This window comes from Embiotoca jacksoni, unplaced genomic scaffold (genome assembly GCF_022577435.1).
Source record: "Embiotoca jacksoni isolate LCO1_2020_lvr unplaced genomic scaffold, fEmbJac1.0.p SCAF_8, whole genome shotgun sequence".
In the NCBI taxonomy this organism is placed as follows: domain Eukaryota; kingdom Metazoa; phylum Chordata; class Actinopteri; family Embiotocidae; genus Embiotoca; species Embiotoca jacksoni.
In genome coordinates, this window is record NW_027185436.1 from 2,866,960 (window position 1) to 2,882,618 (window position 15,659).

Consider the following 15,659-nt stretch of genomic DNA (forward strand, 5'->3'; position numbering starts at 1 on the left):
TGTTGTTGAAATTCAAAAGTGGAAACCACTTTGCATTTACTGGCCTCACCAACCTTGCCAATGTTTATTATTTGTTGTCTCTCTCTGCTGTTCTTTTCTCTCTCCGCTCTCCCCTCAACAACAGCTGGAGGCAGATAACCGCCCACCTCTCAGCCTGCTTCTGCCGAACGTTTCTTCCTGTTAAAAGAGTTTTTTTCTTCCAGCTGTTGCTCATGTAGAAATTGTTGGGTTCCTCTCTATAATGTAGAGTTCAGTTGTAAGGACCTTACTGGGTTAAGTGCCCTGATATGACTTATTTTTATATGAATAAATTATTTCCATGACCCTGTACAACTTAATGAACCTGGGTTGAATACTTACAGCAATTATATTACACAGGGCTCTTTCTGAATTGTGTGAGATGAAGCAGCAAAAAGCTGCATGGCCAATGACAAGTTTGACCTTTAGGGATGAGGAAAAGACTTGAGTCTTTGTTCTACCTGGCAGCAGTTTTGAAGCAGATGGGAACATGCTGAAATAGGCACACACAAACAGCCTTTAGATTTAATTGTCTACATTAAGATACAACGATAAGGCTATTGCAGTGGGCTTTCCTCTCAGCACAGGTAAGTGTGAAAATGGAGACGACACTGCAGCAGCCCTAAAGATGTAGTTTTCAGAATATAATTAAAATCTTTCATGAGATAACGGCATTAGCTTGGTCACATCTAGATAAAATGCATTGTTATTGTTTTCCCCACAGAGATTTTAACATGTTTATAGATGTTTGCAGGAGTCATTACAGACCACTACAAAGCAAAACCAAACTCGTACCCGTGCTCATTCGGAGGAAGTTTTCTCAAAACTAATTTAAAGTTCCAGAGATCAATAGCACCAGTGGGCTCATCCTCTCAACTATAGATTATGAATTTGAAATTGTTTGCCACTCCCACAGAGCCCATTATTGTGCTTCACTGGAATTTGGGGAAGTAATTTCAACATCTAATGCAGTTTAGCTCCAAACCTCTAATAGGTCAAAGCGGCCTCATGTGGACTATAATGTGTTTGACCATGTTGTGTTCATTGTGGCAGTCTCAGTGGGATGATTTGGATGAGGCCAGACATGCCTCTGATCATCAGGGACCATAGTGAAAGGTCTTCTTCTGAATTTTCATCATGTCCAGCGATTTTAGATTTCACAGTCTTTGCTCAGACTATTGCTTTTAAATATATAAAGACACTCTTTGAAGAGCTCTAGGTAAATGAGAATTACAAATGCCCCTTCTTCTTTCTTTTTTTTTCTTTTTTTTTTTTACATATTTCTTTGCAAGGTCATGTAAGGTGTTTTTGGTTTTAAAGTACAAATTGTAAATCTCTGGCTGGCTCTGACTCTGGCCTCAAATATACATCACTTCCTTCGCCCAGGTGTGTTGCACACCGTGCTTGATGGTGCTGCCTTCGGGTCCTGCACGGTGATGTTTAACAGTTTTGGTTAGAGGAACGACTAAAAGCAGACGTCAAGATAAATCACAGGAAGAAATCTCTAACCAAGGTTTTGGAGTAGAGCGCTCCGGGATGTAGATTAAATCTGTGTGAAATGGATTTAACACAGAAAAAGTCAGTCATGAAACTGCAACAGATTGAAAATCACACTAAAACATTCAGAAATGTCAAAACGAGTACAATTGAAGATGATATGATTTGATTAATAAACCGTCGTACATCTAAAACGCTGCAAGCTTTTGCATACCACCCACAAGCATTTCGGGCTGACATCATACTTCTGTTATCAGCCTCAGCAGTCTGCTCCTGTATGAAGCCGACAAACAAGAAACAAAGTGGAGCTCATTCTGTGTCGATAATGATTTTGCACGATGACCCTGACAAAGTGCAAGCAGCAGATCTCCATGCGCAGCGCTGCCTTTGGCTCTCTTTTAATCCTCTGTCTTCGGCTCTGCTGCGTTGACCCTTTTAGCTGTGCTCAATTTGTTGGTTACAAGATCTCAATGCCAACAAAGAGTGGGTGTTTTCTTTTCAAGTGAGAGATTTTGCATGAAATGTCCCGGCTGAGATCCTGCCTCACACTGCCCCACTGGTCTTCACAGATTTTCAGTTTCAGCCACGAGCTACGGGGAATCAGCTCTGATTTTATGTGGCGGGTCACATCAAAAGGAACGTGCTTATCCTGCGTCACAGCCAGCAGGAAACCCCTGCCCTCATCTTGCATACATATTCTCATTTCTATCACCGCTTTGCCTGTACTGCCCACTTCATTTTTAATTCTCCAGCACTATTGTTGGCAGTTTCTGAGCGACTCACATTCAAGCTGAGGAGGAAATGTAGCACAGATATTCTGAGACTTGACATCAAAAAATCCCTCTTACCTTGTGACAACTGGGAATTTCTAACATATTTCACTGAAATCATTTTCAGTCAAACAAATAAACTAATGGATATTCAAGGAAAATGTATCAAGGGAAATATAAGGGAACTATCTTACAAATAACTGACTCAGACCATTAAATTTGTGGAAATCCCCCTAATAATAATTGCTTTTGCACCTGCTGCTTTGTTACAGTCACTGAAAAAAATATTATGGTAACTATTCAATGTTGATGATCACAAAGAGGTAATGTCCAAATGTATTCTTTTCATTAAAAGGCTTTTATGTGGAACATAATATTCACTCTGTTGCTTTGCATCTTTTCAACACACGGGAATGCAGCTGCCTACGTCTATACAGGCTCCATTCATTTGACAGTATGTGCTAAAAATTTTAGTCTTGTTTTTGATTGGTTCTCTAGTTTTAATTTTCAACGCCTTTCATCTGCCAATCAAATTAAAGCGCATTGTGCTAAGCAACCACAACAAGGTGGTTGGCCATGATGTTAGATAAGACAAAACGGTATTTAAAAACAGTCATTCAGGAACCAACATCAAAAACTTGTGAGCAGGTTAATAGTTGCATCATCATCATAGACCGTATATAAAAGTGGGCGTGGCTTGGTCTGAAAAATTAGACCATGTGGAAGTGCCTTAAACTGCAATACCACTGCAGCCGCTAGGAGTTGGCTCCAAACTCTCACTCAACTTCTCTCATGAAATATAAAGTCAATATTTACAAGAAGTCATTATGGTGTAATTTGCTAAAGTTACTCCTCCTTATTAGTTTTCTGCTTGTCAATCTGAAAATAATTCCATCATTATTTAGATATTAGGCCTCAGAAAGCGGTATGTCTTGGGGCGTGTCTATAGGTACTGCTATCGGTGGGCGGTCGTAGTGTTCTCGTAGATCAGGTTAGAGGTATCGCTCATAGCTGTTATTTGCTGAAGAGATGATCTCAGATAATATGACAATTCAAACACTTTGTGGAGCACAACAACAATAAAAAAAAACATAATTCCTGTCTATGAATTCAGTCAAGAAATGATTTCTTCAGTTGCTTGTTTTACCAGAAGAGCTTCAGGGAACAAGTTGTTGACTTTGATGAATTACTTATCAGAGATGAAACATTCAGTCTGTGTTTGATGAGCACGTTTATTTGCCTGCACAATGGTTTCTTTGGATTCCAAGAGGCAGTAATGTGCCAAACTGCCCATGGAGCATGATCAACTGAATCTGGACTATAGTTTTGTTTAATTCCAAATGTTGCAATTTCAACCAATGATATTTTCAGAAATTACAGATATTCAGACTGCTCATCGGGCACCACTATATATTCTATGGTTTGGCTTGGTTTAGTTATATTCTGTCAATAAAAAAGGACACAGAAAAACAAAGAAAATCTCGACATAAAATTGAACAAGCTCCAAATTACTTTTAAAAATTAAGATTTGCTGTACGTTGTGTAATATTGGATTTATTTTGTGATTGTTCTGTTCCTTATAATCAGGAATTACATGATGGGATGCACCTTATCTGGAGTCTTGATGTTGATTCATTGATTGTCTGATTGGGCGTAGTGATAAGGTACGCCTATTAGGTTAGGTAATGAGGTCATGGTTGTGTTTTTTTGTTTAGTAGTTCCTCTTTTGCTTTTGCCAGATTGATGCAAAGTATTAAGACTCATTAACTATTTTTTTACACTCTTAGACTTATGCCTGGCCACACCTTGCAGTATGTTTTGGGGAAAGAGGCTTGAGGCTGAATCATGCGATTGTCTAAAAGGCAGATATACAGTAAAGAAACCATCTGTCCTTTCAGTCTGAATTGTAATCCAATTTAAGATTGATAAGCACACAGAACCAAGGTATGGAGAGAATGAGGTACATCTGCCTCAAGCAAAAACTCTGGAAAGAATTGAATAAATGTGTGATTTCCCTGGCATTTACAAGCTGAAGGATAGCCACATATCTCAAAACGATAAGCAAAACTGTCTTTTGTGGCAGACATTTCCTGTTTCAACCCAAAGCCTTAAAGTCGTCATCATTTAAAGTCCTCTCTGTGCTTTTTGAATAAGATCTGCGCAAAAGGACATAGAAGGTGTAAAAATGTTGAACATCCAAATTAAAAACTCAAACAAATTGAGGAGCCGGAGGTGAGGAAAGCAGGAGGCATGAGAAGGAACACAACAGCAAGAACTGGTTTCTCTGGAGGTCCTGTAAAGTTATTAGAGAGCAGCCTAAGTTAGTTGGGAAACAGCAGAATTTAATTACAAAAAGTAAATATTATTTGCTTTTTACAAATATTTGGTCACAATGGATCCAAATATCAATCAATCCATCTATACCCACATTATCCTGAAGTGGATCAAGGTGGGGCTGGAGCTGTCCCAGCTGACTTTGGGCGAAGGTGGTGCACAATTGGGACAGGTCGCCAGTTGGATCCAAATACACACACCTTCAAGTGGAATACTTCAAAGCAACAGCTGTCCCATTGCCAACTTTGTCTTTCTATTCCATCCACCTGGTATTAACTTTCTTCTGTGCTTGCACCTTCCACAACTCCACAGCACATATGACACCCATCACTCTTCACATTGCTTAAATTGCTAATATCCATACTGCATTGTGGTTTTATGTTAAGTTTGGTTTTAATAAACTTCAAAGGATTTAAGTAAATCTCCTGTGTGGATTCCCTACTTGTCACGTTCTTTGAGCACAAATCTGTATCTAACAGGCTATCAGTCACTCACACAGTGTTTCAGGTGAGCCTTATATCACCCCCCTGTTGAAACTGGTGAACTGACACCACAGAATGTTTCTTTACAATTAAACGGTGCAAATATTGATAGAAAAATGAAATTATTTAAATGTACGGTGCATTCATTGATCAGTCAGGTTTTACATTGTTGTTTAAAAAAAAAAAAAAAAATCATATCTGCTATAGAAGCAGAGGCTTTCCTGGAGATTCTAAGATTGAAAAGAAAAAGATGAAACTGTGCTGTGGCAAGATGAGACAAGACCAATGTCTATAGATTCATGATATGCATGTATCTCCAGAATTCAGCCATCGTATTATGTACTCACTATACTGTGTGTGCACCTGAACCTATGCTATATATTGCTCTCGATGAATGTAAAACAATCAGATCCTTAACTGAGGGGATGAATTCATCACTGTATAATTTCTCAATCTGGTAAACTGGAGGTTTTTCTCCCTTAAAGAGGAGTTTTTTTCCCTCCTAGCTTATGTGGGAATTGTTGAATTGTTGGGTTTCTCTGTATAATATTGTAAAGTCTTGCTGTAAGGACTTTAATGTGTTAAGTGCCATGAAATAACCTGTGTTGTGATTTGGCGCTATATAAATAAAGTTGAATTGAATTGAATTGAATTGAATTGAATTGAATTGAATTGAATTGAATTGAATTGAATTGAATTGAATTGAATTGAATTGAATTGAATTAAACAACTGGTTGATAGTTCAACAGGCTGATAGAGTGGATTACGTGTGTTGAGGAAATCATTTGTATACATATTGATGCAGGCATAAAAATACAGTCATGCAACCCAAACGTCTGCTTCAGCTACGCATACATGCATGGAATAAAACTCTGCTTATTTCACTTAATATGAATACAAAATAAAAAATAAAAAAAGGCAAAGGGTGTAAAGAGGAGTGGGGGGAGGGGGAAGGGAGTGTATAAAAAGAAACCAATGTGATTTTAACCAGGGAGTCTTAACTCTGGGCAGTGTGCAGTGTAACGGGGCTAAGCAGGGGCTTTGCACAGTGATCCACATGGTGTGTGGCTTTATGAGAGGGCAGATGGTACCACTCAAGCAGGAAGTGATTGACATAATGACATGGCCGACCATGGAGTGTGGGTGTATGTGTGTGCTGAATGAGTGTGTGCGTGCCTGTGTGTGTTTCTAAAGATACACTCTTACAGTGGATTCAAAGATATCTCTCTTTTCTTCCATTAAACTCTGTTGTTCTTGTGTGTACTTGTGTGTGATATCCAGGAACTGCCCTTACTTCGGTCTCCATGTTGCCCCAGCTGTTGATGGCTGAAATAAGGCAAAGACAAGTCTTATCTCACTGATCATGCATGAATAAACGCACACATTTATAACTCCAGGTTTATGTACAGTCAAAGAACTTAAAGTCTTTCATTCAGTTGTGCGAGCAGGCTCCATACGTGGCAAAAAAAAGTAACTGAACTATATATTTTTTTAATTATACACCAATATTCTTAAAACATAGTGCGATCTTGATCTGAATTACACACAATCTGTTTTAACTATTAGCACATAAATCAATGCGCTGGAAAACATAAACACGGCCGCCTGAGACAACTCCAAAAGCACAGCATACTGTGCTCAATGAGGTAAAATGAAGGCCACAGTAACAGCTAAAGACTCAGACTCAAAGGAATCACTGGAGCTGGTTAACATTTCTCTTCATGAGTCAATCAAAAATGCAAATCATGGAGGCTGGTGTCCATGGTAGGACATCACAGAGGAAGCTGCTGCTCTCCTGAGAAAATAAAACATCACTACTTTGTTGGAGTTTTTGCCTCAGAGCACTTGAAACTCCACACCACGGCTTGAAAAATGTTTTGTGGACTGGTGAAACTAACGTTGAGTTGTTTGAAGAGAACGTGATGGAAAAAAGGGCACTGCATAGTAGCATAAAAGCAACATCTCAAAGGTGAAGTACAGCGGAAACCTGTGAAAAGTAAGCTACCTTAATTTTAGGAACCAAAAATCATGTTGTTAGGTTCAGTTTGGGTTAAAATAAGTAATTTTGTGTAAGTGACTTGATGTACATCAGGTACTTATGTTACTTGAAAGAAATCCACACAGACATCAGCTTTCTTCCGGACTTCAAAACCTAAACTAACTAAAACTTTCCAGATGTCGCTGTTCCATATCTTCTCTGTATTGTCAGTAAAAATGTTTACTCACAAGCCCTTGTAACCTTCTTATTACAGCTCACATCACATTACCGCTACAGCACTTCACACGTTGCATATATATCAAACACACAATCACGGTTCTTTCGCACAAGTGATTCTTTTTTTTTTTCTTTTTTTTTTCTCTTACTGTTGATCTTGATGTTTCAGATCAACTGTTACCTGACCCAGCGTCCGCTGGGGAGGGTCTGTTGCCGTGCACTGTGACCAGTGATACCAGTTCTCTCCTTTGCCGTCCAGCCGGACTGCGTGCGTTGTCCTCTCCTTAACTCTGTATGGTCCGGTCCACCTTGGTTCCGACCACTTCCTCTTGATCACCTTTAGGAGTACCCACTCCGCTGTATGTGGTGTTCCTGGTTCACTGCCCCCTTTGGTCTCCGTCACCTGTGTAGAGAAACCTGACACCAAAGCTGTTAGTTGATCATAGTATGGCTTGTATTTCATCCAGGAACTTGTTTTGATCGTCACCGGGTTTCCTGCGCCTGGACCCGGAAACTGCTGTCCAGTACACAGCTCAAAGGGGTGAACCCTGTGGTAGAATTCACAGAGCTGTGCACTGCCATCAATGCTACTGGCAGAGCCTCCACCCAGGACAGCTTGGTTTGCGCACATACTTTACTGATTTTACTTTTCAGTGTCTGATTCATTCTTTCTACCTTCCCCTGTGACTGAGGGTGGTAGACCGGGCCAAATGCGTGTTTTAGGCTCAAATGTTTTTCTACTTCTTGTAGATCTTTATTTTTGAAATGGGAGCCGTTATCTGAACGGATGCGACGAGGAAACCCATGCACGGGTATGTAGTGATTTATCAAGAATTTTATCACTGTTTTTGCATCCTCTTTTTTAGCAGGTATTGCTTCTGGCCAGCCAGTGTATGCATCCACGGCTACCAGGAGGTACCTGTGTCCTCCCACTCTGTCAATCATGTCTGTGTAATCAACGATAATTTCCTGCCCTGGGAGCTGTGGCAGGGGAAACTGTCCTTGGTGAGGCTTAATGGTCGCCTTTACATTGTATACCATACACACACTACATTCTCTCACGTGGTTTTCTATCATAGCCGGTAGAAATGGATGCCACCAATGGGTCAGATGTCGCTGCATCTGTTTCAGTCCACAGTGAGTGAGACCATGTGCTTCCTGTAATGTACTCTGTACCAGGCCTGGTGGCAGAACTAGTCTACCATCCGGGGCTCTCCACAATCCATCCTGTTTTTTGGCTCCTCTGTCCTGCCATACACTGGTGTCCCATGGAGAGGCCTTTGCTTGTTCCTTTCTTATCATGTCTACATCACACTGTGGCAGCATGTCCTGTATTGTCCTGTCAGTTTGCAACATAATGTACGCAGCTCCATATCCTGCCGTTCTCTTGGCAGCCTGGTCTGCTTGAATATTGCCCATTGCAATCCAGGTGTCTGTTTTGTCATGTCCTTTACACTTCATGATAGCCACAGCTTTTGGCTTCATTAGTGCCTCCACCAGTCTTTTCATGTCTGTTTCATGTCTGATGGGTGTCTTGTCTGCAGTCAGGAATCCTGCTCTGATCCATTGTCTCAGCTCTATATGAACAGCACCCACTACATATGCTGAGTCTGTGTAGATGTTTACAACTTTCCCTTCTGCCCATTCTGGTGCTCTAATCATGGCCTGTAGTTCTGCTATCTGAGCTGACTCTTTTCCAACTACTGGCTCTGCCACCACTTCCTCAAATCCTTTCTGTGTTCTCCTGACCACCGCTAGGGCTGCTTTCAGTCCGTCCGCTGGGTGTCTGTAACAACACCCATCTGTGAACAGGGTTTCATCAACATCAGGGAAAGGAGTGTTCTGCAAGCTCTCTCTCACCCTGACATCTTTCTGCACTCTTTCCTCACACACATGCGGCTCCCCTTCTCCCATGTTGTCTGCCATGTTTATGCCTTCATGTGTATATGTGATGTGTGGTGATGTCAGCGTTTTGTCCAGCCTGGTCTGTCTTAGTGATGACATGGTGAACGCTGTAGAATTCACATATACCACGACTGTGTGTGTGGTGAGTACTATCAGTTGATGTTGCATGACTATGTGTGCCGTTTTCTGCAAAATCTTTGCCACTCCTGCTGCATGTCTTGTGCATGGTGGGTGTCTGTTCTCTGTAGCATCTAGTGTCACACTTACATACATCAACACCTTCCTGTCACCCCCCCCTTTTTCTGAAACAGTACACCATTTGCTGTCTGGGCTGTTTCAGAAACATCCAGATAAAATGGAGCCGTGTAATCTGGTACCGACAGGTCAGTGGCATTGCTCAGGGCATTTTTGAGTGATATAAACGCCATTTCAGCCTGTGTGGTCCAGACTAAGGTGGCAGTAAGGTTCCTCATGCCCTGTTCGTTTACCATGGCCCTCAAAGGGGTAGTCAAATTACCATATGCTGGTATAAAATTTCTGCTGAATCCTGTCAGCCCCAAAAATGATAACATGTACTTTACTGTGACGGGTTTGGGATGGTGTAGGACAGTGTCTTTATGTGACCCTGATACTCCTGTCCCCCTTTGTGACACTACTCTGCCCAGGAATGTCACTGACTGGCGGCAGCACTGCAGTTTGGATTTGGAGACCTTAAACCCAATCTGGAAGAGCCTGAGTAACAATGTCTTGGTGGTCTGTAAACACAGTGCAGGGGTCGGTGCCGCCAACAGAATATCATCCACATATTGGATCAGGACTACTCCAGGTGGCAGGGCCAATGAGGTTAATTGGTCCCTCAGGATCTGGTTAAATAGGCCTGGGGAGAGAATGAAACCTTGTGGCATGCGTGTATACCTCAACTGTTGTCCCTGATATGTGAATGAGAACACATCTCTTAGCGCAGGATCCAATGGAAGGCAGAAGAAAGCATTGGCCAAGTCGATACAAGAAAACCACCTGTGCTCGGGTGTGAGGGCAGACATAGCTGTGTATGGGTTTGGGACAGTGACTGTGGGCATTACCACCATGCTGTTGATTCTCCTTAAGTCATGAGCCATGCAATATTTGCCAGTGTTTTGTTTCTCCACAGGCAAAATGGGTGAGTTCCATGCGCTGTCTGACTGTTCTAATACGCCGGCCTTTAGGAGGCCTGTAATGGTTTCTTGAATGCCGGCCTCCGCCGCTGGTTTGTGTATGTATTGTCTCTGCCAAATAGGTGTGTAGTCTGAGAGTGAAAATGTGACTGGTTCTACAGCCTTACAGTGACCCACGTCCGTAGGACCCGTGGACCACAACAGCTGTGGTAATGTGTCAAACATGGACTGTGAGTCAGGGTGGTCCGTTTTCTCTCTACCGTGATATCTTTCAATTTGCTGATGTTCCAATATGACCCTTTCGGTCATGTTTTGAGTCAGTTTGTATGCTTTTTCTTTTGGTGAGAATTGCAGATTAGGAATTTGAGTTGGAACCCAGTCTGTTTGCAGTAGGAGTCGTTTCGACATTGGGCCTAATTCCTGAGCTTGATGACCCGTATGCACGGCGAGAGTCACATGAGGCGTAGCCTCGGTGGACATCCTGTACCATTGTAATTGTTCACATGTCAACTCAACAGCGACTGCCACCCCCTCAGGACCCATCAAAATGGCCGTGGTTTGCACAGACCATTCAACACCTGCTACCTCTATTTGGAAAGCGTCTTGATACACTTCATCACTGTCCCGATCATAATACAGAGTAACATGGAGGGGATCATGGGGAGGAGCATAGGGATGGAGAGTGGCCATCCAGGGTTTCCACGCTTGAAACGTTGACAACACACCACCCCCGGTGGTGGGCTCCGGTAGTAACGCACCCCAATAGATGTCTGCCCACCTGCCTGGCGCCGAAGGTGAATTGTCCTCTGATAGCATCATCTGGGAGCCAGAACACATCGAGTTCAACGAACAATTCAGAGATGTGCCATTAGGAAAGGTCACTACCACTCCTTCTGGGCTGCACAAAATAGAGGCCCCTGTCCTAATCAATATGTCTCGTCCCATGAGGTTCACAGGACATGTTGATGAGGCAATGAACTGGTGTGTGAATGACTGTCCAGCCACCATGGTGGAGAGCGGTGAGGTGAGAGGCAGGTGTTCAGATTTTCCCGAGAATCCAACGAGTTCGAGTGTCGAGCGTGAGAGTTTTGTCCGTGGCACATGCTCAGCTATCGTAGAATATCGAGCACCAGTGTCTACTAGGGAGGGCAGGTCCTTTTGTAATACTCTCATTGTCATGTAGGGGTCTGCCAACCCTACATGGCTGGTGTTTCTCGGGCCTCCTCAGAACCACCCCTCATGGGAGCGAGGACCTTGCATCTGGGGGTACTGTCCAGGTGGTGGGGGTGGTGCTACCCCTGCATTTGGGGCTTGATGGGTGTAGCCTTGCGGAGGGAACGGAGGTGGGTCCGGTCGGGGCCCTGGAGGGTACCACCCATTTTCTTGTGGGCAGCCCCTGGACCAGTGACCTGGCTGTCCGCATATATAACAGCTGCTCCCTCTGGGCGGTCCTCCTCTCATGTCGCCTCCCCGAGCTCTCCCCCTGTATCCTCCCCTGTTCTGTCTGGGCCCCTGCCAATAGGGCTGAGGGGCGGGCTGCCAATTTGTGTACATGGCAGGTGTATATGGCATCATCATGGGTGCCTGAGGTTGAGGCGGGGCTGGTGGAGCCTGTTGTGGCTGTATCTGTGGGGGGTTGGGTGGAGGCGCCGGTTGTTGCACCACTTGTGCCTCCCCCTTGTGTCCCTTTTTGTTATCAGTAGCTTTGCGTCTGGCATCATCGAATTGGAGTTTCAAAAGCTGAGCCTGTGCCTGTCCCAACCCCTCCTCCTGCATCCTTTTTCTTCTGTTGGTGAGCCCTAGTGTGGTGAGCTAGATATTTTTTCCATTTGTCAGTGTCACACCCTAACATATCTGGGTTTGCTTCCATGTGTTCCTGAACTGATTGTGGCATCCCTGTCATGACAGCTTTACGGAAAAGTGTTGGACTAGAGCCGGGGTGTACCCCTGCTACCTCTGTCCAGGTGTTTCTGCATTTTAGTAAGAATTCTGCTACACTGTCTTCAGATTTGTAGGTGAATGTCAGGCAGTGCATAGCGCCGAGTGGGGCTGGAAATCTGTCCCTTATCGCTTTTCCAATTGCTGTGGCATTGGGAGCAAAAGGAGCCTCATCAGGCTGGTTTGCCATGCCAGCCGATGTCTCAATTTGAAGAGTCTCATGTGGTGCTAGCTGTCGGCCAATCAGTGCTCTCCAATCCCACATGGCCAGTGTGTGACCCTGGGTGAGCTGACAAAATTTTGACATCCATGCGACGCCCCCTTCAGCTGGGCTGGGCATTTTCTCCAGGATACAGTTCATATCGGTGAACGAAAACGGCTGGTATAACACACCCTTTCCCGGCCCCTTGTCTAAAAGAGGCATCTGCAGTCCACCCCGTTTGGCCATGCCTCTGGTGATGATCTGTCTGTGTTCTGGTGTGTGCTTGTGCTGTCTGCGAGGGTGTGAGAGAACTATCTGGCCCACCATTTGAGCGGCATAACGCTGTTCCTCCTGTGAGCCTCCTTCCCCTGACTCTGTCTCACCCTGATCAGACCCGCTGTCCGCCCCAGAAGCTTCTTCTCCACTTTCCTCATACCTTTCTCGATTTGGACTGTCCTTTTTTTCTCTTTCTGCTCTGACCCTGAATCCATAACTCTCCTCATCTGCGGCTTGTGGGGCGGAGGGAGTAGAAGTGGAAGGTATCAAGCTCCCTTTTCTGTGCTTCCCCTTTCTTCTAACCATGATATTTTCTGTTCGTCTTCCAAATCTTGCAACATCGTTTCTAATTTATCTATCCCTTCGCTAATCTTGACCTGAACCCTGGACTGTTCCCATGTCAACGTGTCCCACTCTTGACTAACTCTGTCTGGCACCGTTCCTCCGGTGATTTTAAACAGTGGTGCTTGTACCTGTGGTCCTGAGTCATAGGGAGGTGGTGTCGCTGTCTGGGACAAGTCAAGATACAGCCTCTGGGCTTGAGTCATGGTGGGCAGGTCGTTTTTGTGTGTTGCAGTAGTCTTAGTCAGAGGTTGTTTGTCCCCTGATCTCTTCTTTCTCTGTTCTTTCTTTTTGTTCTCCCATACTTGCTGTACTGCCCCACCTGCCAATGTCATATTATGTAGTCTCCTTCGCTTGTCCTGCAACTCTTGCACCGCCTTTTCCCACTTGCTTTTTATTGTCCACCCTTTTAATCCTTGACTCTCTAATTAAGTTTTTTCTTTTAATACTTGTTTCTCCATTTTACTCAACCATGGCCAAATCACTGTCATGTCTGTATCCTTGGGAAATCCTTCTGTAGCCTTCGCGTTGTCCCATTCTTTCTCATAGTCTTCCGTCTCATTTCTTTGAACTCCCTTTTCACATCCACTACTCAACTGCATCCTAATGAGACCCCACTATTCTCCTACATTCACTTCTCGGCCACAGCCCCCATACTCCAAACACTCTCGATCAAATTCACCTTCCATCTCCTTTTTTTTTTAAATTTGTTTTTACTGTTTATTCAATACTGCCACACAGTGGTAATTCAACACATACGTGGAGATTGAGTGTGAATGACTCCTTTAGGTCAATTTGTGGATCTAGTGAGACAAGCTTCTAGGCTGAATAACTTCAGTCCGGTCTCACTCTAGGGGTCGCCCCAGATACCACAAATCTTTTAACTCACGCTCACTTCTTCACCAACACCACCCTTTGTCCCCACAGAACAAGAACTTGCCGAGACTGGCTGTCTCTATAAAACTTGCTTAGTCCTTGGAAGCCACCCACATTTCCCAATATTTAAATGCTTTCAACAATCTTTAATTTCACTTCAACATCAGACTGCAGTGGTCAGTTCTTCATAAGAAAAATTAATGACCTCACACACGTTGTATCGCCGGGCCTGTTTAAGTTCACGCCTTATACAACGATCTTTTGTTCCGCCTCTAACGGATCCAGGTATGTAACCCTTGGATTTTTTTTTTGGAGGACTCTAACCTCTCTGGTTTCCAAACCTTTTTTGTGGTTCAGACTTCGTCTTGGGCCTCTAACCCCCACTTTTTTTCCGACGGTGGGTCTGTAACCCCCGTCGGACGATTATTATTCTGCTGCTTACTGGGACATTGAGGTCGTCACCATGACAACAATATAATTTGACAATATCCAATTGCAGAACTTCGTTAAAACAGGTGTCTGCTTACCTTCTTAGATGTGGGCCCACTGTTGTCACTGTTGACCAGATGTCTTGTTGGTTCTGTCTCTTTACCGCCTTCACTTCTCCGTCCTCATCACGTCGGGGTCACCAAATTGTTGGACTTGGGCTCCTGCTGGTACAAAGCCAATATGTGTCAGCCCCCAGTCCTGCGTGTTCTTTCAATGAGGCAACAGGAGAAGATGTCAGGCTTCAAGATATTTATTTAACAGCAACAGAATAATCTTTTTACAGAGCTCTGGGTCCAGACTATGTTTCCCTGACCGCAACAGAGTATGTGTCAGTTCACGAAGTCTGACCTCCTGACTTTCCCTGACCCTGACTTCTTATAGTACAGGAACCAAAAAGTCATGTGTGTTGATGTGTCCTTTGTTGATTGGTCGAGGTGGGGGTCGTCTTCCTTCACACCCTGGAGTCCTCGCGACAGCAGTTTGTTCCTGTTTATGACTCAAAGAACAACAGTATGTGACCCCAAAGGTCACAGACCTCCTCCTGTGACCTTTTGGTTTTACACAGCACTTCAAAGAGAAACAGAATATGACCCCAAAGGTTGCAGACCTCCTCCTGTGACCTTTTGGTTTGTCCCAGCAGTATCACTCTCATTCACAAACACAGCCTTTTGTCTACACTTTAGGATTAATAGTTGATAATATGACTTTATATATAAGTAATATGATATGGCATACATATTTGTTGTATTATTGTAAACATAGCTTAGCACAGAATCACACAACTTCTAGTGGACTGGTGAGTGTTATGCAGCTCACATGTAAGTTCAATAGGGAAGACCTGTTCCTTCAAGTTTTATCTTCATTTTTCTGTCGGTGAACATTTGCTTTTCCTGCTACTCTATTTTCTTCATCACTTCTGTTTTCCCACTCTGTCCAAATCACCCAATCATGATCTTATAAAAAACATATTTAAATTTCTCGTTCCTATTCTTTGAATATCATCCTAATTGTGCCTCTCAGACCTCCTAACCTTCTTCCTCCCCATCATCACCTCATCCTTCTGGTTTTCCTGAAGGACTCCACTGAAGTTTACATCGGTTATCTCCACTCTCCCCCAACCTGTCGAGGCAGGTGGTCGTCCAGCTGGAACTTAGTGAGGAA